General features: G+C 41.2%; 1 protein-coding gene across 7 annotated transcripts in view; it reads left to right on the top strand.

Annotated features, from left to right (window-relative positions):
• MECOM (MDS1 and EVI1 complex locus) overlaps window positions 1–24869 on the top strand; it is a 500218-nt gene that overhangs the window by 252263 nt on the left and 223086 nt on the right. The window contains exon 1 of one of the 7 annotated variants that reach the window (XM_075003788.1): window positions 6836–6949. The exons of the other annotated variants lie outside the window; for them this stretch is intronic. The gene's annotated coding sequence lies outside the window, so the exon portion shown is untranslated. Of the gene's footprint in view, window positions 1–6835; window positions 6950–24869 lie in introns of those variants that run through there. 7 annotated transcript variants of the gene reach the window in all.

Here is a 24869-nt window from a genome sequence, read left to right as displayed (position 1 = left end):
GTATCTGAGAAAGAGTAAGGGAATAAATTAGGAAGAGTATAATGAATAGTACACAAACATTGCATTAAATGCATATTTTCAAGAACTGAGAATAAGAGGACTGTGAAGACAGACATAACCCCCTAGCCTTTTGTTAATTAAGTCCCTTTTGCTATGTTAATTAAGTGCCTTTTCAATATTGCTTCAATATTTTTATATTCCAAATATAATTTTTAAAAGAATTTGTGCAAGTGATCAGTGAGTGTACAATGGCTTTTCTATTGAAGTACTTGCTTTCAGTTTATCCAAGAAATGGTAGGCAATTCTGAATAATATTAAAGAAAACTATGTAAGAGATAGTCCTGTGTAATGTTAGGCTCAACTCAGTTTTTACATGAACAGAAAAAGCTGCAAGGTAGATAATACAAGTGTTCCCATTGTCTACAGGGCTTATCAGTAGCATGTACAACAGGCTTGTAGCTTAAGAGATCTCACTTTAGACTTTCACCTTCCAAATTCTGGCCTCAGAGAAACTGCGTGTACTATCTTGGTTATTCACTGTGAGACAGCAAATCCTTATTAAAATCCTTCCTGCCAGTACATACACAAGAACAAGTTTGACCCAGGGCCTGGAGAGCGCTACTTGTTTGTCCTCTTGCTCAGAGCTGAAGATTTGCTTTTATGGTTATCAAAGGGACAGGGAAGACAGAATAAAAAAGAAAAGGAAGGATGAAATTTAAAATACTGTGTGTTGTGTCTGGAATGTGTTGGGACCAGATTATTTGCAATGATATGTACTTAGAGTTACATCACTGGATTCCTTGGTGATAAAAATAGGCACACTTCCATTGGCTTCTACACCAGCACAGAGTTTGGCCCAAGATAGTTGCAACAATGTAAAACCAATTTAAATGAAGTCAGAATTAGGCCTATGGTATTTTGAACGTTTGCTTTTATCTTATGATGGCGTTGCATGCTTATCCTTGCTATGTTATGTACCAAGAAGACAGTTTTAAATGAATATTTTACCATTGTGAAAATGCAACTAGCAAATATGTCACTTAACCTCCACTCACATAGGAGGCAACAGATGCTTGTTGAATCTGAACTAACACTTCCACACTAATGGTAGGGACAGGGAAAATGAATAAGAAGATATGGTTAACATCTTTGTCAGCCTGATGAGTTTATAATCTCAATATAAATTTGAACAACCCTGTGAAAAATCAGCTTTAGACCCAGAGGTAGTGTCCCTGAACCTGACGAGCAAAGGAGTGCATACCTTGATCTATAGGAGGGCTCCACAGAAATGCATTAAGTGTAGTAAAATTCCCAGAGAAAGAGAAGAGCTGCCATCAACGATTAGATGTGGTTTGTAATAGTATCGTTCTGTTTTCACTCACCACAGTAGAACATTTCTACCAGGTTAACAAGGCATGGGGTAATGAGAAACATGCCAAGATTGAAAGAAAGGAGCCTCACTTACGTACAGGAAACAAATGTGATCAATTACTCTAAGTGTGGAACTCACAGATACCTTATCTTAGGGCTCCTTAAAAAAAGAACTTGATTGTTACCAAATGTATCTATAGGAGCTAGTGAAGGAAACACATCAATGTGGGAGACATGTAAAGTTTTATTAACTTCAAAAATTGTCATCATAACTTGGTTCTATGCATATTGAACATTCCACCAAAGTGGCTAACAGGCAATCATGCTGTTAATATGTAGTTATGTCGTCTAACTGTCTAAGCAACACTTAAAACATTATGTGGCTCTAAATAATACTTCAAAAAAGTCACCAATGTGTTTTGTGACCATAACTTGCAAATACTTTGTAATAATTATTTCTTATTAGGCCATTGTTTGGCTTAGCATTTGAACTAATTCTGTCCTCCACGCCACATTTATTTTACAGAAAAAAAGTGTAGAGATTTTCTTATCAGAGAGTGAAGCCGTAACAGCGTTAGTAGCCTGATTCTGAACTTAGGTTGACACAGAAAATGGAGATCATTAGTTGATGTATCTGACAAGCTGTGTGTATGCCTGAGATACATTAGGAGCAGTGAGAAATATGAAATGGCAAGCTCATACTAGGGTATACCCCTGACATAAAATTATGGGCCTCTCAGCTTGTTTTTAATATACATCTGCTATGGTTTAAGATTGGAATATTTTCTTTTTTGTGAAATTACTGCTGTCCATAGAAATGTCACCTACTGATGAATTAGAAGGATGATGGAAACCTCCATTGGAAATACAGCCTCTTCATTGCATACATGCAGTTCGCATTGGCATCAAGAGGAGTTATGTATGCTGACTGAAAGAAGTATATGACCCACATGAATGCTTTAGGAAGAATATTGTAGAAGGAAATAAGGTGTCTTACAGCTTATGGGTATAGCAGGCCTGATAGTATTTTTTTGGAGTAAAGGGGAATTTTGCCACTGATTTGAAAGAGGGTAGGTTAAAGCACAGGGCATACAAACACATGTATCAAAAGAAATTGGTTTAAAAGCTGAGAACCAGGGCATAGCATGAAGAAAGGAGAAAGTAGCAAATAGTGTGTTCTGATAGCACAGGCTCCGATTTTGATCTTGTGTGAATCCACCAACTTTGTAAAGTTGCCCCTAGTTTACATTAGCAAACATGGAGTCAGTGTTACAATATTTTAGATCTGGTGTCTTTTGGCATATATTAAGTGCAATGTGTTTTAGTTCTGCAAGATGCTGTTTGTTTTGTCTCATGAAAAACTTGTTCACCCATCCCACCCAACACATCTATAATCAGAAGACAAATTTTCCTGCATTTTTGATGTGATGTGCCCAGTTTAAATGTGTGTTTTATATTGGAATCAAGACTGAATCATGTTACCATCCTCTCACATTTAAGAAGTCCATAATGAAACTTTCATGATAAATGTTTATTTTGCTGGTGCTTCACCTATAGGCAGATTTGTCCTAGTAATACATTGTTTGGTCATTTTACAGGACAGTGTTATGCTTCAAAATTATGCTTCATCTATTAACTGGAATTATATGCAGTACCAACCTGGTGTGGATTATTAAAGTTCTACACTTTAGCCTGAAGACATTTGCTTTAACATCCCTGTATAAAAGTGGAATTTAAGAGATTAACTTGCATTTGACCTACTTCAGCTCTACTGTTAATGAGAGGTGCAGGGACATAGAATTAATCTCTCTCAATTTGTGGCACTCAGGGGTGCTGCTAAGTTTTAGAGTGCTTGAATTTTAAAGTCTCCTGTTGTGCTGAGGAGGTTTTGTTACCCAGTGGAACCCTATTAACTATAGTAACTGAAGTGCCAGTTTTATCTATTTGATTAACAGCCCGACTGAGTTCCAATGTATCTTTGAAAGAAAAGCATATTTTTTATTCTTATAGTATTTCGTGCCACATACAGTGAAAATAGGGAAGAAAGAGAGGGAGGGAAAAAATTTTGTGAGAGCTGAGTTGTAGTATGTATAGTTATTTAATAACTTTCATGCTGGATCTTACATATCAAACATCTATAAAATGGTCTGGGATTTAGTCATAGTTTGTTGTGTAATATTAATGTACTGCTCCTAGGAAGGTATAATTCACGTTGGTATTATTTGGACTAATATGTTTTTAAAAGCATGAAAATGACTGTGCAGTCATTACTCTAGAGCTGTGCCCTTACAGCTGTATTAATGTGTCCAACGAACATTTTGGCAAAGTAATTTATACCCTCAGAAAATTGGCTTTAACTACTGAATGTACATTTCCCTTTCTCTGTAAGTTTAATAGGGCAGTTTTACTTCCCTATCAATATATTAAATCCCTCATCTTCTTTTTAAAATGCCAACAATTCAAAGAAAGATTTCTTTATGTAAAATCACTAGCAACATGAGTTATCCAAAGCAAAAGGCAATTAATCAAGGGATTAGATATACTAGACTGTAATGCTTGCCTGTAGAATCCTGTATTAAATATACATATTTGCTAATAGGGTGACACATATAGAAACAGTTTGCAAGTTTTATGCATAGCATTTCACTGTTTTATCACATTATTAGCTAGAAAACTGGCATTGTGATATATCTTTTCTGGAAATGTACAACAAAGTTAATTTTTCTCTACTTATACCAGAGAATATTATGAATAAATAGGACACCTGAAATATTGTAGCTTGGGGAAAATATAGTATGCATTAACTTACTGTACACAGATGAATGTGGCAAACAATATTGTGCACACACTACAAAAGTGAATATTTACAAGTGTTAAAATAGAACTTTCTCTTTGAGCTTTATAATATGCATGAAGAATTCAACATGTGCCATAACATATATCAAAATGTGTTATGCTGTTTAAAGGGTATTTGGAGAAATTGAATGGGATTTTATAAAATTTACTTTAGAAGCTCCCAAAATTTAATATAGAATGATCTTTTTCTATAAATTATTTTGAAGCAGCCAATATACTTCTGCAACAAAGATCTAATTTTCTATTAAATTCTGGCATATTGTCAAATCTCCCCACCTTTCTCCACAATTAGAGACAGGTTCCCATTTTCTATTAAATTCTGTAAGACTTTTCAGTGAGAGAAAGGTCGTGTTAATATCTCGTAACGTCTAATAAATCTGGATCTGGAGTGTTTCACATGGGAGCATGTTCCTATTTCAAAGAAATAGGATTTCACACTTTCAGATTAAGAAAACCCTGATGTTTCCTATAACACTAAGTTCTCTATGATAAGTATTAATGACCTATGTTTCTTAGAACAGGTTGCATTGCCAGAAAAACTTAAATGAGACAGTTTTAGATGATACTAGATGCATGACAAATTTCAGAATTTCAAGAAAACTTTTAATTGTTGCTAGTGGAAATAAAACAAGGACTATTTTTGCGACCAAATCTAGCTGCTAAAAGGTTCTTTCTACTATATGTTGTTATGGGGGAGCCCAGTCTCGTGCCTATTGCAGAAAGAACCACGCAATTCAGTGGCATAGGACACATGGAATAGCGTCACACAAATCATGGTATGTTGAGCTTTTTTTATTTTGTGCTTTCTTTTAAAAGATTGCTTATGAAATGTTACTAATCAAAAAGAGACAAGGTGAGCCAGATAAAACTCCCTGATGTTTCCACATTGCTGTTCCAGAGCTGAGAGCAGCATAGCAGTTGTAGGATTTAGATTAACATGATATTCTTCATTTTGTTTTCTCCTGTTGCAGAAATTTTTAGTCAGTCACAGAAATGCTTTGGGGAGAAGTAACAATGCTAGGGTCTGAACCACTGTACAGAGTTAATACACTACAATCCTTTCCTGCTCCCAAGATTCAAGGGGGGGGGTTTCCAGCTTCACTATTCCTAGCAGCTGCCAATGTTGTCAGCACTGATCTGTCAGAAAGGATTTTTCCTGGCAAAACTTTGAAGCTACTTTCTGACATCCCCCAACAAACTAATTGTTGTCTTCTGCCTCTGCAAGCCCTCTGAAGTCCCAACGAGTTAGTGTCTTCTCAAGAGATGAGAAAGGGGACTCACAAAATCAATTTATCAGGCTATTACGCATTGTCATCAGCCAAAACAAAAACCTGCTAAAGACAGGAGAAAAAAGTAGAAGAAATGGGTCTCTGAGAAAAGGTTACAGAACATCCATCTTCTCTCCTCTTCTGATTGTTTCTTTTCTTTACCCATTTTCATACCCATTTCCCTCCACTAAAAGACACTTTATGACAAGCATTGTAACCTCTTTAGACCAGGGGGAAACCTCTTCTTTAGGACAGAATCTTTGCAAGGCATGAGTGACAGCGGGAAGGGGTCCAATTGCCACCGAGGACACTAGGCAATAAATCATCCACCCTTGGCATCAGCAGGCTGGACTGGTCCCCACTTCCTGAGTGGCTACCAGTGCCTAGATGTGACAAAACAGCCATTGTCAGCTCCTAGCAGCCGCATTTCCACTTTCTCCCCACTGAGGTTTTAAATACATCTAAGACATAAGAAATACCAATTAAAACTTGGAACTAAATGAAAGTTAAACTAAGGTTAGAAGGGAAAATGCTCTAAAGTGATGTGATAATACATGCTCTTATTAACCAAAATAATTTTAACAAGGAGAGAGATTTCATTAGTTTTTTCCCCCTGGTAATTATAGTTTTTAAACTCTCAGAAGAGATTCAAGGGTTTTATTTGCTTGTTTCAGTTTAAGACTTTAAATTTCCAGATGACCTGTACTATTATAGTTACTCTTTAACAGAAACAGGTCAGTACTAGGAGGTATGTACTAGTAAAAGCACTACAGCTCTTAACCAAACAGAACAATCCCAATGAGGAAATATTAAACTGAAAAGGTTATAAGTGCTTTTCATCTAGAAATAAAGATTGGAGCATTTAGTGGTATATTTTGGATTCCTTAGTCCAAGCCGAACATTTTTGCACCGTCAGAGTATCATGCCAAGTACCACAATGAAATTTTTATAGCTACAGTAATATATGCATAAAATCATCATAAAAACAAAATGTTGATATTGTTCCAGGAAAGACTTTTGTTGTTCTTAAATATATGACAGTTTATAGATAACTTGTAATTGGGAGAGAAGTTACAAATTAACTGATGATTCATAGTAGAGTGGGAAATAAAAGATTATGACACAATGAGTTTTTAAATCTGAAACGTCTCAGAAGGTCAAAGAAGAATGAGAGTAACAGAAAATTCATCACTACTGCCTTTTTATTTTCATTGATTTTTTTTCCCACCACTGTCATTAAGGATGTTTCCTTGGGACAAATTAGCTGTAGAATGCTAACCACCTATTAATTATTGTTGATGATAGAAAGGATGACCCATTTCCTTTAGAATACCTCTCAACTTACTGCGCTTGCTGAGTGCAAGAAAACAGATGAACTGGAACAACTCTGGAAATGCAAATAATACATTTGTTGCAGTGCTGTTGACTCCCCTATTCTGTTTTCAAATACAGTGGTAAGTGGATATCTATATCTGCATCTGTTTCTGTATATGTTGTTATTCTGTACCTCTAACTCAAGAGTTCTTTTTTTTATAAAAATCTCTGCTTACGTATGAATGCTGTAGAATTTTCAAAACCTACTTTGGAGCTGCTATGGTCAGGTGGAAATGCTTTCATTATCATAAGAAATATATAGATATATGTCATCTTTCCCAATTTCTAGTAGCTGGGGGCAAGCAGTTTTTGTTTGAATGAGTGAGTAAAATATCAGTTTTTTCATGATCACCGTGGGAAGGGCTGAGAAGCAGATTTTGTTCCCAGGCTGGTAAATTTTTCTGATGATTTTTCAAGGCTGCATTATATAGTTTTGAGTATGATAAAACTCCTTGATAGTTTAGTAATGAGATGAAAGAAAATGATTTCTTTTATTTTTAACATTGTGCAATGTGTGTTGATTGGGGTCCATTGAACCAGGTTGATAAATTGTAGTTACAAAGTAACCAAGATTTTTTTTGTTTTATCTTTTGAATTATTTAATAAAATCCTTTAACCTCTTTGGATTAACAGTTAAATTTCTGCAGCGAGTAAATGAAATGATGATTCTCCAAGCTTCATGACAGCTCTGTCCCAATTCATCATCTTAACTAAAAAATAATCCTATCTAACTTGAAATCCAGAGCAGCTATAAGTAGAAAATAAATCCAAACGGCAGCTTAGACTTGTAACCTAACAGCTATCATAAATAATCAGAACCTATTTGAAGGTGGAAGATGGGACATTAGAAGCTATTTACACTACTAGAGTGATGCCATCGATCAGTATCAGCAACCTGTAGTTAAGACTCATATGATGTCATGGTAATTTATGATGGAAATTGTCAGTAAAGCTACTATAGAACTTTCTCCTACACAGCTTCATTCATTTTTGTTTGTGATGCATTTTGTTGTAAAAGAAGCAATCAATAGTAAAATTGTGGTGATAAGTTATTATGGGTTAAATATATGAAAAATGTACCTATGTACATTTATATATATAACATTAACTGTGGGAACATTAAAGAAATAGGTTAGCAACATTTGTATTTTGTAAATGCTCACCTCAGTAAAGTCATTTTATGTACTGTAACATTACTTATTTTCTAATCAAACCCAACATGTGAAAGCAGAGAGAGAGATGCAATGTTCTAAGGATTTAGTAGAAATCCTTTTAGTGGCTTTCAACAGAAGTGCGGATTATTGGCGGAAAGGGAGAGAAATCTTGCATAAAACAATATGAGAATCCCCTTACTCAGTGTGTCCAAGAATACATGTCCTGCGTTATGTATCGGCATATGTCAATTAGGTGGAGTCTTGGCAAATGAAGAGACATTGGTCAATGACAAAGATGACAGAGGGAAATACACCTTTTCTGCATAAGGTACAATATTTTGAGTGGGGGCATTTGCATGAGTGTCTGATTTTTGGGGGGATTCTTAGAAATTGGAGAGAGAAGCTCACTTGTGAAACACTGCAGCTGCTCTCCAGCGGATTAAGTAAGACACTTGTCTCTCAAAGTGTGTGAGATCAATTCCAACATATTTATTAAGGGTGAGCTCATGGGTAGTGATTTGGTGTTCCCTTACTCTCCAGGTAAGGAAATATCTTACTTTTCTACGTGTGATACCCCTATGCTGAGTCACACCACAAAGGAAAGTTCAGATTCTGGGTTGTTACTCCCCTTTTTGCACAGGTGGAAAGGGCAGGAAATAGGAAGATTCCTGTCTCTGGCACTGGCAGCCTGCCAGGTGGCACACAGTGGAAAGCAGCTGCATCAGGGAAAGGGCTGGCACTGATTACCACTCCTCCCCTCCCCGCCAGTTCCAGGGCTAAGGGAGAACCTGAAATTCAATTGCTAGTTTGCTTTTTAAAGGATGCAGCTATGAACTACCCCTTACTCAGGGCTTGTGGCAACTTCACAATCAAGACCTGACTTAGCTGTATAATTAAATTGCATATCAAAGTCAAAACTGACATTCTGAATAGTGATTTGTAAAATACTCTTTGTAGCAACACTATAACAAACCCACGGCAAACAGGATAACTTTAAAGAACAGCATCAACACGTGACAGCACGGTAGATTCAACATTGTTTAAGGGTCAGTGCTTAGCTTACATCTTCTCCCTCAGTTTTTCTTTGCATTTTATTTTAACGTGTAAAGTCAGCATTATTAAGGAAGTTTATGCCCAAAAGAAATGTTTATTTATTTTTTTTTTAATTTTTATACCCCCTGAAGTTGCCTTCTTCAAATGAAAGAAAACTCAATGAAGACAGATGTACTGGTTTAGAAATGTAATATTCTTCTGCAATTATTGGGTTCCAAGTCCGGCAGTTTACTAATTCAGAAGAATTAAGAATTAAAAACTGACTGTAAACAGAACACTGCCTAAGCTAAGTGAAGTCCAAAATCTAAGAAATCTGTAAGGGTGACAAGTTTTTGACTTTTCTGCAGCATGTGAGTAAAAAATATTTTTTTCTTCCTTTAAAGATAACAGCAATTTAAAAAGAGATTTGTCCAGAATTATTTGTGTTTACTTGCAAAATCTCAGGCTATGTCAACATGGCAGAGCTATTTTGGGATCCTGAAATAGCTACTCTTTGTCTTTGAAACACACCTGTTATTTCAAAATATTTTTCTGAAATAACAGGTGCCCTGTTTTAGCATCTCTGTAGTCCTTATTGAAGGAGTAGTAAGGGATGCTTTGAAATAGCACATTATTTCGACATTTAGCACTGTTTAGACAGCTGCAAATGCCAAAATAGGCTATTTCGAAATAAACTCTTATTTCAAATTTAGGGTGCCATGTAAACATAGCCTCAGTGACTAGATATCATGAATATTAGTATCCTTTTCTCTATTGAATAATTGGTGTAATATTCATTTGTTATTACACCGTTATCTTGATTGCGGCTGTAACTGTTTATAATTCTCTTTATTAAATTTATGTTTATTTAATCTGCTGCAATAAGCCACAAACTTCTTATAGTATAAGATCTATTTTAAACAGATAGTTCACTTACATGATTGTATATACATGGCAGACCATGCTTAGCACTTTTCAAAATCATAGTCAACCCTATAACAATAAATATTAGGGTGAATTTAAACTGGGTCAAATTTCATTCTCATCCATTGACCACCTATACAACAAAATCATGTCATATAATATATCACTCAATAGAAAAAACTTGGTACCATGTCAAGAAACGTCTGAGGAATAAATGCAGTATTGTGACAGAACACCACCAGTGATGCGTATCATAAATGTACATTTACCTTTCTATTAGACGGTGAAGCTCCATCTATACTAGCGGGTTTTGGCAACAAAACTGGTGTTTGGTTGACAAAACCCTCAGAGCAGCCACATTCCCAAAGTGCTCTGTCGACAGTAAATTGACAGAACATGGCCCTTCTGTCGACAGCGTTATCCTGCACCCCATGATGCAGAACGCCTCTGTTGACAAAGATCTGTTGACAAAGCCAGCCTGGGCATTCCAGGAGGATGTCTGTTGACAGAAAAGGCCTCCAGGGTGCCTCACAGGTGCCCCAGGCAACACTTTATCCATCTGTGCCTCTGGCCATTCTTAAAGCTGCAGGGAGCCTGGGAAAACCCGTGGCAGGAAGCTGAGAGCATGGAAGCAGCAGAGGCACCACCTGTTCTCCCCCACGCCCTTGTAGCCACTCCATTCCCCAGAACCTGAGCAGGTGGAGGAAGGACAGGCACCCCGAGATTCACCATGGCCCTTGTGGGATCAGCCTAAGGCATCCCAGGACCCACTCTGGGGCACCAAGAGGCAGGTCTCCTCCTGCACTGGGGCCCTCCTGGACCTGTGAGGCAAGGAAGAGACACTCCTGAACCCCAAGTCAAAGCGGTGCAATGCCCCTGCGTACACCTGGATGGCCACTGCACTCACTGAACAAGCCACCCTGCCCGCACCATGGAACAGGTGTGGGCCAAAGTAGAAGAGCTTCAGCAGGGCTGCACCCAGGCCCTGTGACACTGGCTGAAGATCTGGGGCAGCAGCAGTGGCATGCCCCTACTGCATGGGAGCTGCACCAGCTCCTGGGGTGGGGGATGACACATCCTGTCTGCCTGTCCCCATCAACCCAGTGCAGGAGGTGCCCTCCCCCCACCAGCCAGAGCCTGAGGAGGAAGAGGAGCACCCCAAGATCCAACCCCTACTGCTGGAGCATGAGGAGGAAGATGAAGAGCACCCTGGGACCCAACCCCAGCTGGAGCTGGAGGCGGACAAGGGGTTTGAAATCAGCAGCAGCTGCATGCTGGTCATCATGCTGGAGTCAGTCCCGTGAGCCAGGCCACCTCCAGGGCATCCTTGGAGCTGGGCAAGTGATCCCCTGGTGAGTACTCCCCATGTCCCAGGGCATGGGAGTCAGGTGAAGATGGGGTGTTCTGCGAGTGTCACCCAGCCAGCTTGGGTGGGACCTCGTGCAGTGCTCTTGGCATGTGGAACCATGTGCAAAGTAGTGTGTCCCACCCGAACCCAGCAGACAGCCCCTGACCAGCCTGCTGGCAGCCTCATGGGAGGCTGGACAAGCCACAGGAGCCAAGGTGGGGGGACCTGCCAGCACCTGCCATGGCTGGAAGTGGGCTAGCCACATGGGCACCGGCCTGACCCCGGACACACCGAGGAGTGCAGCTCTTGGCACGTGGACATGCCTGCAGGCAGAAGGCAGCACCCAATCCCACAGACAGTGCTGCGAGCTGCAGCTGTGTGTGTATGGGCCATGGGGAGGGCCAGGCTGTGCATGGCTCACTCACCACCCATGTGCAGACCTGTCTGTAGCTGGACACTCCCTCTTGGCCACTAGCCTGTTGAGCAGAGGGAGGGCCCCACACTGGTCAGTCCAGTCCCTAAGTCATCGCAGAGTTCCTGTGTGGCATGTCTGTCTGTGCAGGCCACACATGGATTTCCTCCCAGGATATCCCCATCCCATGGCTGGGGGGTGGGTGTTGGTTGCTTCTCATGGTGGTGGGCAGGGCTGTAGGGGCTGTGTTGCACGAATGACTCACTGTCTCTCCTCCTTGTCTTCCTTATAGCTGGACCTGCACCAAGTGAGGGCCAGGGCAGCCGCACCCCAACACCCCAGAGCAAGGTAGCCCCAGACAGCCACCAGGGTGAGCTGGCACCCACCTGACCAAGAGGGTGGGCCTGCAGCCAGTGGGGCCATCGCTGTGCTAACAAGGACTTCCAGAGGGCCCACACTGCTGACCTCTGCAGGCTCATGGACCTCCTGGAGTGGTGGCTGCAGGACAACTGGGAGTGGCAGTTGCAGGCCTGGGTCCAACTCATGTCCCACTTTGACGCAGCCACCAGTGTCTGGCAGGACCTGTTGGCCTAATCATCCATGGCTGCTGCCCGTGGCCCCCACCCTGCCCCTGCCATCTTGGCCATTCCGCAGGGCCTCATCAACTTCTGGTAGTGGCTGAGGGCCATGCCTGCCCCCTTCCATGCCCAGCCCCCACCCCCAGGTCCCTCTTGCTCCCCCTGCTGAACCACACCCCACCACCTCCATACCTGCTCCTGGCCGCAACCCAACCCCAATGGGGAACCTGAATTTATGGTGGGAGGGGATCCCAAGGCTGATGCTTCTTGGAGTTCTGCTTCCCCATAGAGTTGTGGCCCCCCACCCCCTCCATGGCCTGGTGTCCCCTACCTCCTGGTGTCCTCCACACTGTATATAGTTCACCAGTTTTGTACTTTGTACATAGGTTTTTATTAACCATTTATTTTCAGCATGTTTATTTTTGTTTCAGTAAACCAGTTATTTGAACACCATCCCTACATCTGTGTTCAGTTGGCAGGGGTTGTGGAGAGGTGAGGGGGTAAAGGCAGTGGTCATGGTGGGGATGGGATAGGACTGTGAGCCTGGGGCCCCTTCTGGGGGTGACCTGGGGGTTGTTAGTGGGGGCATGGGAGAAGCTCTCCTCGCAGATCTGCACCCTGTCTCGATGGACCTGGCAAATTGGAGCTGTCTGCCACGCCAACCCCCCGGTAGGAAGGCCTGCCCCTTGCATATGTTGTGGAGGGCACAGCACATGGCCACAACCTGGGGTAAGTTTTGCTCCCTCACATCCAGGCAGGTGAGCAGGCACTGAAAGCATGCCTTCAGGCGTCCAAAGGTACACTTGGCCTGCATCCAGGACTGGATGAGGCAGGCATTAAAGAGTTCCTGTCTGGTGTATGGCTTCATAAGCCAGGGCACAAGGGGGTAGGCTGTGTCTCTCATGCTGAGCAGTGGAATGTGCACATCTTTGACTACCAGCTCCCGGCAGGGGATAAATGTGCCCTCCTCCATCCTCAGGCACAGGCCAGATTTACAGAACACCTGCATGTTGTTTGCCCTGCTCAACCATTCCACATCAACATCTATGTAGAAGCCACATTGGTCACCCAGGGCCTGCAGCACCATCAAAAAGTATTCCTTTCACTTTATGTTTTTGGCCGCTCTGTGGTCCAGGGCACGGATCGCGATGTGGGTCCCGTTAATAGCCCCAAAGCAGTTCAGGAGCCCCAGGGTGGTAAATCCAGCCATGATTGCCTCCACCTCTGCCATATGGATGACCGTCCATGGCAGGGTGGTGTTGATGGCTGACACAACATGCAGAGGGAGGGGACTGAACATACACAGCAGGAAACTGAGGAAGGGAGTCCCTGGGCCTGGGGCAGGGGCTCCTGCCCCCTGCTATCCCCTCCCCCATGACCTCTCTGGAAGCCCCACATGTGAGGCTGCCCTCCGACAGAAGGGCTATGCGAGGGTAGGACAGCATGGTCCTCCATGGACAGGGCTTCCCCCCAACCCCAATGCCACGCCTGTTACCTCTGACCCCACTTCCCAAGGGTGCCCCTAGGCAGAACACCCTCCCCCCAGCAATCCCCAGGCAGGGACTGCAGGCTGAGAGTGCCTTACTTCCATGAGGAGGACACAAAGGTGGACTTGCCCACATCAAACTGGTTTCCCATGGAGCAGTAGCTGTCAGAGGTGGCAAGCTTCCACTGGACAACTGCGACTCGCTTCTCCATGGGGATGATGGGCTGAGCCGGGTGTGCTGTCTCTTCCGTGGGGGAGCAAGCCAGGCACATAGCTCCAGGAAGGTGGCCTTCTGCATACAGAAATTCTAGAACCCCTGCTGCTCATCCCACTGTCCCACAACCAGCTGGTCTCACCAGTCAGAACTAGTGCAGTGCCCCCAGATCCACTTGTGCACCTGGGGAGGCAAGCACAGGTGGGACTATGTGGCAGCAATCGAGTGTTCCTTGAAGCTGGTGCCAGGCTCTCCCTCCCAGAGGAAGAAATGGATAGCCATGAAGAGGTGCAGCAGATGCTGAAGCACCTCTGGGTGGGCCCATTGCAAGCCCATGGCTATCTGGAAAGCACTGTGTCTCTCAGCAAGTATTGAAACCCTGAACTAGCAGCTGTGCTGTCCCTTATGGAGGTAGGCATGTCTTGGCATGGACAAGGAACAGGCATCTGTGGGGGAGGCCCTTTAAAAGTGTGTCTTGCCAGAAGGGATTGCCAGCCATGTAACCCTATCTGACAGTGTTCCAGGGGCCGTTCTGTCAGAAGAGTGGCCGGGCATTCTAGCCACTCTCTGTCAACAGACCAAATCATGTTTTTGATCTGCTTTGGTGTCTGGTCACGATCTGTCGACAGATATTTTGTCGGAAGATATCTTCTGACAAAAACTTCTGTTGACAGATAGTGCTAGTCTAGTCACAGCCTGAGAGACTGAGGATTTCAACAATGCTAGGCTACCTGCAGCATCACTCCCTGTACTGATTAATATGAAATTTTGGGATTTCAATTTTGTACACATGAGAAATCTTATTCAGTTAAACATTAATTCTCTGTGTGTTTGATGATAGATAAATGTTGCTCTTGTTAATATTCCACGTTTTATAGGTAATACAACCTCTATGACTTCATACTGCTGTTCCCAAATGGTCCCTAGGTTGTACTCAGGAAATGTTATTACAAGACTCTGCAATATTTTTGAAAAGATAGTTTTCTCTTGATGCCATAGAACAGTGTGTAATTTTACTGGAATTTTAACTTCCCTGTGAGAAGGTTAGGGAGGTCAGGCATCACAACTACTTTGTTATATAAACCAATCTTTGAAAACTGTCTAAAGAAACAAACTAGGAAAATACAGTAGAAGATCTAAGTGCATACCAAAAATAGCCTCGCACATGAACTGACACAAGCTCCCGACATGTAGAAAACAAGACAGTCCTTCATATTGTGTCAGATTTCAGCCAGCTTGAGGGTGAAAATGACAGAGGAAAAACTGTATTTGTGGTGGTGAGAGATGTATTTTCAATGACACATGGTCTAAAATTTCACAATTACATTGAACAATCTGGCATCATTTACAGCTCCCTTCTGATGGAAGTATGGTAATACTTCACACTTATACAGCATCTTCCATCCAAGGATTTCAAGACACTTTACAATCATGAATATATATAACACATTTCACAATGTCACAACATTCCTCCTTTGCAGTAACATTCTACTGAGAAGTGGATGTATGTTTATTATCAACATTTACCGATGGGGGAAATGGAAGCTAACTAGATAAGATAAGCATTTTCAAACTCGGCTCCTGAAAGATAAGCATCTAACTCTACACTTTTAAACATTTAAATAAATGGCTTGATATGTTTTTCAGGGATGCTAAGTATCTGCAATTCCCCCTGACTTCATTGAAATTATGGGAGGAGTGAGATGCCCCCATTGTTTTCAGTGTTTTTAGAATGTGTCTCACTTCAGTTGTGTTAGATATTTTTAGAAAGCTTACACCCAGCAATAATTATATGCACTTTGAAGATAACATGTCACTATGACAGAGAAGTTAAGAAAGGAGATAGCTCATTGGTATTTCATAATGCTAGATGTGTGCTGGGCACATTAAAGACTATTACAGTCACTAGATTACACTTTTGCCACTGTTGTTATTCAGTTGGAGACCATTTTTACTAGTATTATTTATATTAGGGTAGCACCTAAGAGTCCCAATCATGGACCAGGCAGTGTACAAACACAGAACAAGTCCATGTCCTGAAGATCTTACAGTCTGAATTAATATTTAATTGTTTAGTTGTTAGTTAACTGTTGACTATTCAAACCATGGCAATATATTATGTGGACAAAATTGAAATTGTTTTAAAGGATTTGAAACTGACTCTTCCCTCCAAAAACAAATGTTCACAATTTTTTTCCTGGCATTTTTCCAATTTTTTAATCTGTATCATTACTGAAAATATGATAAAAATAGTTATCGAGTTTTTTATTTACTGATACATCTGTGCCTCATATCGGTGCATTGCCCATGCCTCTGATTGCTATTTAAATGATCTTTGTAATGGAAAAAAGACAGAAATAACTGAGATTTTGTGGAAAATTGGTATATACATTCAAAATTGTTTAGAGATCTGTGTAATATCTGCTGGTGCTTAACATACATAACTGCAATTTACTGGTCCTTCCCTTGTGCTGACGATTAGTGCTATGTTATAAAGTTATATATTTGAGAGCTAATAACACTTATACCGTATTTCACCACTGGCACTACACTCATAACACTTATAATGCATCCAAACAAATAAAGGGTTAGGTTGTGGCATTTCAATCTGACATCGTATTGTGCTGCATCTTGAGTTGTCCGGTGGTCTTCCTCCTGAACTCCCCACTCTTTTGGGGAGGAAGCAAGGGCACGTCTATACTTACCATGGATCAATGCTCCATAGGTCAATCTTCAGGGGTTCAATTTAGCACATCTAGAAGGGTTGTGCTAAATTGAACATGGAGGGTGCTCCCCTTGACTATGATAGTCCTCATGTTTCTCCCAGTGACCTCCCACTGTAAGGATGGTGCCAAAATTAGAATCAGGGTACACTGACTCCAGCTACGCAATTAACACAGCTGGGCTACATCTACACTACAGAGATCTTTCGAAAGAAGACCTTCTGGAAGATCTTGTCCGAAAGAACTTCTTTTGAAAGAGAGCATCCACACAGCCCCCACTCTTGTGAAAGAATGGCCCAGGGATCGAAAAATCAGGTCCCATGAGGACTGCTCTTTTGAAAAAAAGGGCTGTGAAGTATCTATACATGTTTTCATTCAAAAAAAGCTTTCAAAAGGAAGAATGGTTTCAAAAGGAGGGCCTCATTCTTTCGATCTCCTTTGGAAAGAATACTTTTTGTGTGTAGATGCTACGCTGGATCTGTCAAAAGGGACCTCTTCTTTCGAAAAATCTTTTGAAAGAACTTGCTAGTATACACACAGCCCTGGGGTTTCGTATCTTAATTTGAACTTCTCCCCTAGTGTAGACTTCACCTATGTTGCACTTGTTCTGTACTTGCAGCTGTGCTCTCTGATGAGTTGGCATAACTATGCTGTTGGCTGCAGTGTGGAGTAGGGACATGGAGTCAAGGCTGTGCCCATTTTGTGCCCTCTCTGAGCCCTCCCTTGTCATGTGTATGAGGGGAGAACAAAAATTCTCTACAGAGCTAGCTATCCCTTCCATGTACGGCAGGATGAGCTATGTTCCCTACTGCCTAATTCCCTACTGCCAGCATGCAGGATGGGCCACAATTGGGACCAGAGTTTTGTAGAATCCTTGCAGGACCAGATTGTGGCTGAATAAAATCAAGCTCACAAAATTAAAAATTGCTCTGATAATATTAAATCATATTGGTTTCATGTGAATTGAGGAGTGGCTGAATTTAAAGAGAAAACAAAGCTTATTTGGATTTGTAACAATGTCTGGGTATGGTTCATGGACACTCATGCTTATAAATTAAACACTAAACCTTCTACTGGCCTAGATAATCATCCCATTTTGTAGCAAATAAATTGCTTATGTATGGTTACAAAAGGAGTTTGCATCAATCCTTATTGGTGTGTGTGTGTGTGTGAGAGAGAGAGAGAGAGAGGAGTTTTCACAGTTCATCTGCTCTCCTTTGTGATGTTGTGCAAGACATTTGAGCCTAAATTTTCTTAAGCGGTTTCTAACCTTAGAAGCCCTTATCTATACTTATGTCTTGGTTTTCAGAAGTACCATGTGTGCCCAGTTCCCCTTTGCTTTAATTAGATTGGCTGGTGCTTAGTTTTTCTGAAAAATAGGCCTTAGGCTTCTCAAATAAACTGGGGCTAAACATGAAAGCACTGAAATTAGAATCTACTTCTGAAAATAAGGCCTTTACACATTCTCAACTCTAGTTCTCCCACCTGTAAATGAGGGATGATCATGTGCTGTAAAATTAAATGGGGTAGATGAGAAATCATCATGAAGGTGGCATTTCCAGTGGGGTCCCTGCAAAGCTCTGCTCAGTTCTATGCTATTTTTATCAGTGACCTAGAAGATAACATCTGATGAAATTTTCAGGTGAAACAAAAATTGGTGAGTAAGGAAGAAGACAGGTCATTTATTCAGAGTGATCTGGAGTGTTTAGTAAATTAGGCTTTAGCAAACAATATACATTTTAATACAGGTAAATGTATACATCCAGGAACAAACCCACTAGGGTGTACTTACACAATGGGGATGTGATAAAACTCATAATTTCACACAGTGGGTCCTGTGCTTCTGTGCAGCCTTAGGCTGAGTATTCTCTCTCCACATCTGGGGAATATGGCAACTCCTGGTCCAACTGCTCACCTCAGAGGCTCACTAACCCCTTTACTTGAGGGCAAGCCTCAGTTAGCCATTCTCATCATTGGCATAGCAGGGGAAAAATCTCTCAGTTTCTAGTGGTCTCTCTGGACATGGAGGCAACAGACAAGACTTCTTAACTCAGTTTCTCCCTCTCTCACAGGGTTTACCTCCCTCAGATATACAGGGCCCAAAGGTGCTGTTCTCCAGGCAGGAATCCCCTTGCCTCCATATTTTCAGGGTTTCCTCCTGTTATGTGCCAGCATTTCTACAGTTACTGCTCTTCAGATGCATGTCTTTCTTTCACCACTCTTGGTGCACCACTAAACTGACTAAAGGGGAGGCATTTAATCAATTCCAGCAGTCCTTGATTGGCTCTGGGTATCCCATTCAAAATTAACTGTCTCAACTGGTTCTAGCAGGTTCTTGATTGCCTCCAGCTGTTTTAATTAACATGGGGTAGACCTTGTTTGGTTACCAAGGAAACAGTGACTTGTTTAAATTGGGGCTTATAATATCCTACTTGCTCTTACTTTCTTGTCGCCATCTGTCCTGACTACATCACAGGGGAGTCTATCCTGGAAGCAATGACTCTGAAAAAGATTTGGGGGTCATGGGGAGTCATCAGCTCAACATGAGCACCTAGTGGAACACTGGCCCAATGGCCTGATCAGATCCTTGGATGCAGGAACAGGGGAATCCTGTGTAAGAGTAGAGAGGATATTTTTCCTGTGTATTTGGCACGGGTACAATTGTTGCTAGAATACTGTGAACAGTTCTGGTGTCCACAATTCGAGAAAGTTGTAGAAAATGTGGAGAGGGTGCAAAGAAGAGCCATGAGAATGAAAAAAGGAATAGAAAACCTGCCTTACAGTGGCAGACTCAAGTAGCTTAATCTATTTAGCTTAACAAACAGGAAGTAAAAGAGTAACTTTTCTATCTAGTAGAGAAAATTATAGTATGAGTCAGTGGGTGGATGTTATAGCTAGACAAATTCCAGACTGGAAATAAGGCACAATTTTCAATAGTGAGATAATTCACCACTGGATCAATTTATCAAGTGTTGTGGTAGATTCTCTGTCACTGACAATTTTTAAGTGAAATTTGGATGTTCTCCTCAAAGATGCTCTAGGAGTTATTCTGGGGATTTTCCATGGTCTGTGTTATATAGGATGTTGGACCAGATAAGCACACTGGTCCCCTTTACTCTTGTAATATAAGAATCTATGAATATAGTAAAAGCCATTTTATCCTCCACACTGTGTGTGTTTGTGTGCTGGTAATCAAAAGTGTCAGTTAAAGAGGTAGGGGTTTGGAATGTGGGAGTAGTGGAAGCTGGATGTAAGGCAGGGGCTTTGGAGGGTCTGAGGGGCAGAAACTCAGTGAAGGGGCTTGATTCTGGCACGGGTTTGGGTGTTGGAGGAGCTTGGGTTACTGAATGGGGGTCCTCATGTCCAGCCACCCCCACAGACAGCTCCTTGTCACTGCTTCTCTTGGCGGAGACATGGGCAAGTGACTCTGATGGAAGCAGGCATGCTGCTTCTGTCTGTGGAGTCAGTGCCTAGGGAGGCAGGATGGAGATAATGTCTCCACAGAGCAACCTGGCCACATGTCCACCACCACCAGCAGGGACAGGCAACCACTTGCAGGGGTTGCTGGAGTTGCATGCCCCTCATCAGGCACCCAAGCTCCTCCTTTGCCCCAGTTCCTGCCCCATCCTCCTTCTGGACCTAAACTCCGTCCCAGAGCGTGCCCCATAGCCCCTTCCTTGCCCAAGCCCCCTGCTGACGCATACCACTGCACTATGAACTGGACTTTCTGTGCAGAGAAGAAATGCCAATTTATTGAGCTTGCTGGTTGGTGAAGAGCTTTTAGTGTACTTACTTTGGGTGTTGTGAAGGTAAATTTAATAATTGGTAAACTGCACTGAGATTTTTAGGGAGAAGATGATGATGTGTACATGCAAAATGTATTGTTCATACAGAAGACAACTGTCCCATACACTTTACCTTAAGTCCAATATCTCATCTCCCAAAATGTCATCTTTCAGTATTTTTCAATCTGTTTTTCTTTAAATGAGGGGTGGGAAGTAAAATGAAAATGGAAGGTTGAGGTTCCTGTTAGAGCTCCCGTCTGAGGGTGTGAGGAAAGAAGGAGTTGTTCCTTTAGAAAGTCAAAAGTTCTGTTATATTGCTTCTTGATTGAAAGAACCAACTTGTGGGTGTTGGTGATTCCTCTGTGTACTTGCTAACAAGAATCCCCCATGTATAATTCCCATGGTTGAAATGAATTTGGCTGCAATGGGAGATGCCCCCAAATATCCAAAGCAGCATGGAGACCTGATCTATGTTTAAACATTAAGTTGACATCTCTTAGTCAGTGTGAAAAAAACCACACCTTGAGTTATGCAGCTACACTGACCAAATCTCCAAAGTAGAAAAAGCTCTGCTGATGGAATAATGCTTCTGTTGACACTTTTACCATCATCTGAAAAGGTGGTGTTCCTGCATTGGTGGGGGTGGGAAATTTTTTTTCTGTTAATGTGGGCTGTGTCTACCCTATGGATCTACACTGGCATAGCTATGGAGATATAGCCAGGCTGGACTAGTTTCTTTGTGTAGATGTACCCTGAGTTTAACATTTGGAACTGCAGATATGTCTAGTGCTGATGGTATGTTATAAAATCTTGTGTCTGGACAATCCCTTCTTATCTGAACCCCAGTAAAGAAAAGGACATATATTTATGATAACAATTTCCTAAACTATTGCTGCCTTCAAAAATAAATATTTTCATTACACAGGTAAGACCAAACTCATCCCTAGTGTAGTGTTATTGATTTCAGGGGAGTTGCAACAGAAATGAATTTGACCCATTATGTTTAAATTTGTGCTCCATTCTTAAGTGTATTGTAAGTGAGACCTTGCAGAGATTCTAATCCTCCTTTGCCCAACTAGTTCTGTGTGATATAGGTTAGACAGTGTTCTCTCAACAAAGAGAAAACACAAACAGTGTGATTATATAATCACAGGTGTAAATGAATAGGGGCTAAATCAAGGCCGATGAGCTCATCCTCTGGAGAGCCAGTCATGAGAGGAGAGAGAAAGAGCCAATAAAGATTTGCTTAATTGTACTGTGCTTATTGGGAATACCGATAAATGTGATTAGTATTCAAATAAAATTATTTAAAAAATATAGGTGCCAGAAAGTCATAGCTGGAACTGGCCCAGTCTGGAACTTTTCCTGCTCTGCAGGACTGCTGGTTTGTTCTGTTCTGCACAGAAGGAGAAAACAAGGGTGCCAGAAGTTGGCAATCAGAGCACTCCTCCTAGGGGCAGTGAAGGAGACTGCAGCATTTTCCTTTACCTTTCAGTTTTGTCATATTAAATCAAAGGAGCTTAACATCTGGAGGAACTATCCTAGCTGCTTGAAAACCAGAATTAGTAGATAATAAAGCTGACAGTTAATATAAATACTTCAGTCAATATAATATACCTTCTGCTTCTGCTTTTTGTTCTTCACAAACATCTGCAGCAGGGGATGGCCAGTGGCTGGAGCTGTGTTAGGAAAACAAAATATGGGAGTAACAGAGGGGTAGCTGTGTTAGTCAGTATCTGCAAAAACAATGAGAAGTCTTGTGGCACATTATAGACTAACCAACTTTTTGGAGCATAAGCTTTGGTGGGCTAAGACCCACTTCATCAGATGCATGAGAGTGTGTTTAAAAATTTGTGTGTTTTTTTAATGGAGATTGAAATAATCCCTTGGGGGTATTGATATCGTCAATCCTTCCTGTTCTTCCTCCTTGCCCTATTTTGCACAAACATGGTGATACAGGAGAGGCTCATGAGAGTTGCAATCTCTGCATTGATTTTTCTGACCCCCTCTGTCCCACTCCTGCTGCCAAACTGCAGTATGTTTTGAGAAGGTGGTGGAGGAAAGAGGAGAATAGGAAGAATTGCAAGGACTTGTTACATAAGTATAAAGAAAGTAGGTCTAATTTTGTTCCCCACCTGCTTTTATAGTGGCCTTTTTCTTAGTATACTATAAATGATCTCCACAGTTTATATAAACTACACGCACATTATGGCTGTGTGAATACATTAAATATGCTTTCATAGGTTTTCCTGTGTCATATCATGAATGCAGCAATAAAATACTGAGATTATATTACACTTATTAATGTACATGTCTAATATATGATCATTAATCACAAAGTACTATGGACAGATTTTTTTTCTATTGTGTTACTTAAGGCATTGCTGGCTTTGGCCATTCCAGTTCCTTTGTAACTGTCTGCCTGTTAGTTTTAAGGACAATAGAATGAATATTTTCCTGTTAAAATGTAATACATACCACTCTTCTCTTGTATCTTTGCAAGGGCAGCTGATGATTATCTTTGTCCCTCCCTCATCCTGCATGTTCTCCACCCTCACCACACCTCTACCTGCTGCTATTCAGGAGGCCATTTACGTAACTGAGCTGTGTACCATGCTGGGCTTCCTAGAAATTTTGCCTTTCCTGTCCCATGCAGTGAAGCTCTATGCTATTGTCATTGTCAAGGGAATTTCTATAGATATGGAAGACAGGTTAGGGTTTTTGCCACACTTCTAAACTGTCGTCCACTCTATTCAATAATAAGAAAGCAACCGCTGACTCTGGTTGGAGGAAGATCCTGATGGGCTGATGCTGATGGGCTGTCTTATTATCTCAGATGCCATTTACCTTTGTTTCACAGGGCTTGTATCTGCCTGAGAATCAGATTCTGCAAAAACACTGCAGAAACTCAGTTATAGTGAAGCATAAACTTTTCCCCTAACCATATGTTTCCTATGTAAATGTATGTGGTGACCTTGGAGCCATCCAAATCCCTGTGCTCATCTCACTTGCTCTCTGATGCTTTTTTGGTGAATCAGAAGGAAAATCAAAAGCCTCTTTGAGGATTACTAAAAAGGAATGCCACATGTGTTAGTGTGTGCATGCACAGGCCATTCATTTTTTAGCACAATCTCACTAAAATCAAATGAATATAATCTGAACATGCTTTTAAAAGATTAAAACTGAAAAAGATGAAGCTGGTAAGCTTTCTAAATTTTTATAGGCAACAAGCAATTTACGTGGTCCATCATATGCATTTTCAGACCAGCCTTAGGAGAGCACATTCTCAGCATAGTAGGAGAGTAGTACTTTCATTATGGCCTGTAGATCTTTGCAGTTGACTATTATATTCCAAACAGTCTTAAAAATTCCTGTTCTCAGTGTCAGTCTCCTACCAATCCTTTCTTTTCAAAACCCACACACTAATCACACTAATTTCCTGTGCATTAGACACAGTATCTTCCCAAAGGCAGAATTCCATTATTTGCTTTCAATATTATTGTAGTGTCATTTTCTGAATATTATAATTGTGCATTGTAATCTTAATGTTTAGTGTGATGCTGATTAATCTTCGTGGATCAACTTCAATAATGATGTGTCAACATTTATTTGATTTATTGAGAGTTTTTAATTCAGTAACATTGCTTTTAGCAAGCAAGTAGGTCCATGTTGTAAAGTTTTAAGACTCAGTCTTGAAACACTATCTTCCTGGCTAATAAACCAAGATGTTGACAGGATCTGTAGTGAATATTCGAATAAATGTGATTACTTCATTTTATGTCAATAGAGAAGGTGAAAAGTGCAGCTCAACTGGCTTGGTAAGATTGGAAGGAAGGGCTGAGAAAATACAAGAGACAACAAAGAGATAGTTGGTAAGATTTAGTAGCTTTCTTCAGCAGGGGTGTTGGAAGCTTGTGTAACAAAGTTCAATAGGGTCATACAAAGTGCAGAAACTGTCTTATATTCATGGAAAAGAGACCTGTTATGAAGACATAAAAAATTCAAATGACAAAATAGCAGATAGCTAGAATGTGAGTTGATGTGCTACTTCTGCCCAGTCTGAGTAGGCTGGAACTAACACTAAATAGATAGCCTTTCTTTATATCCCAGATGAAGAAAAGTTCAATTGTCTTTCATGACCTATAAAATAACTGTGATAAGACATGCTGCTTGAAGAAAGCACTTAAAGCCTTCAGAACAGCTACCTTGTTTATAGTTCAAAAAAGCCTTTCATTAAGAAAGATACAGTTCTGACATGCTAATTTTAAAGGTACATTCTGCCACCAAATACATTAAGGAAATCCACATTTTTAAAGGAAAATTTACACAATGGCCATGTCTACA

This window comes from Carettochelys insculpta, chromosome 10 (assembly GCF_033958435.1).
Source record: "Carettochelys insculpta isolate YL-2023 chromosome 10, ASM3395843v1, whole genome shotgun sequence".
Lineage (NCBI taxonomy): Eukaryota > Metazoa > Chordata > Testudines > Carettochelyidae > Carettochelys > Carettochelys insculpta.
The sequence above is the reverse complement of the archived record's forward strand: the minus strand, read 5'-3'. Positions and strand labels throughout refer to the sequence as shown.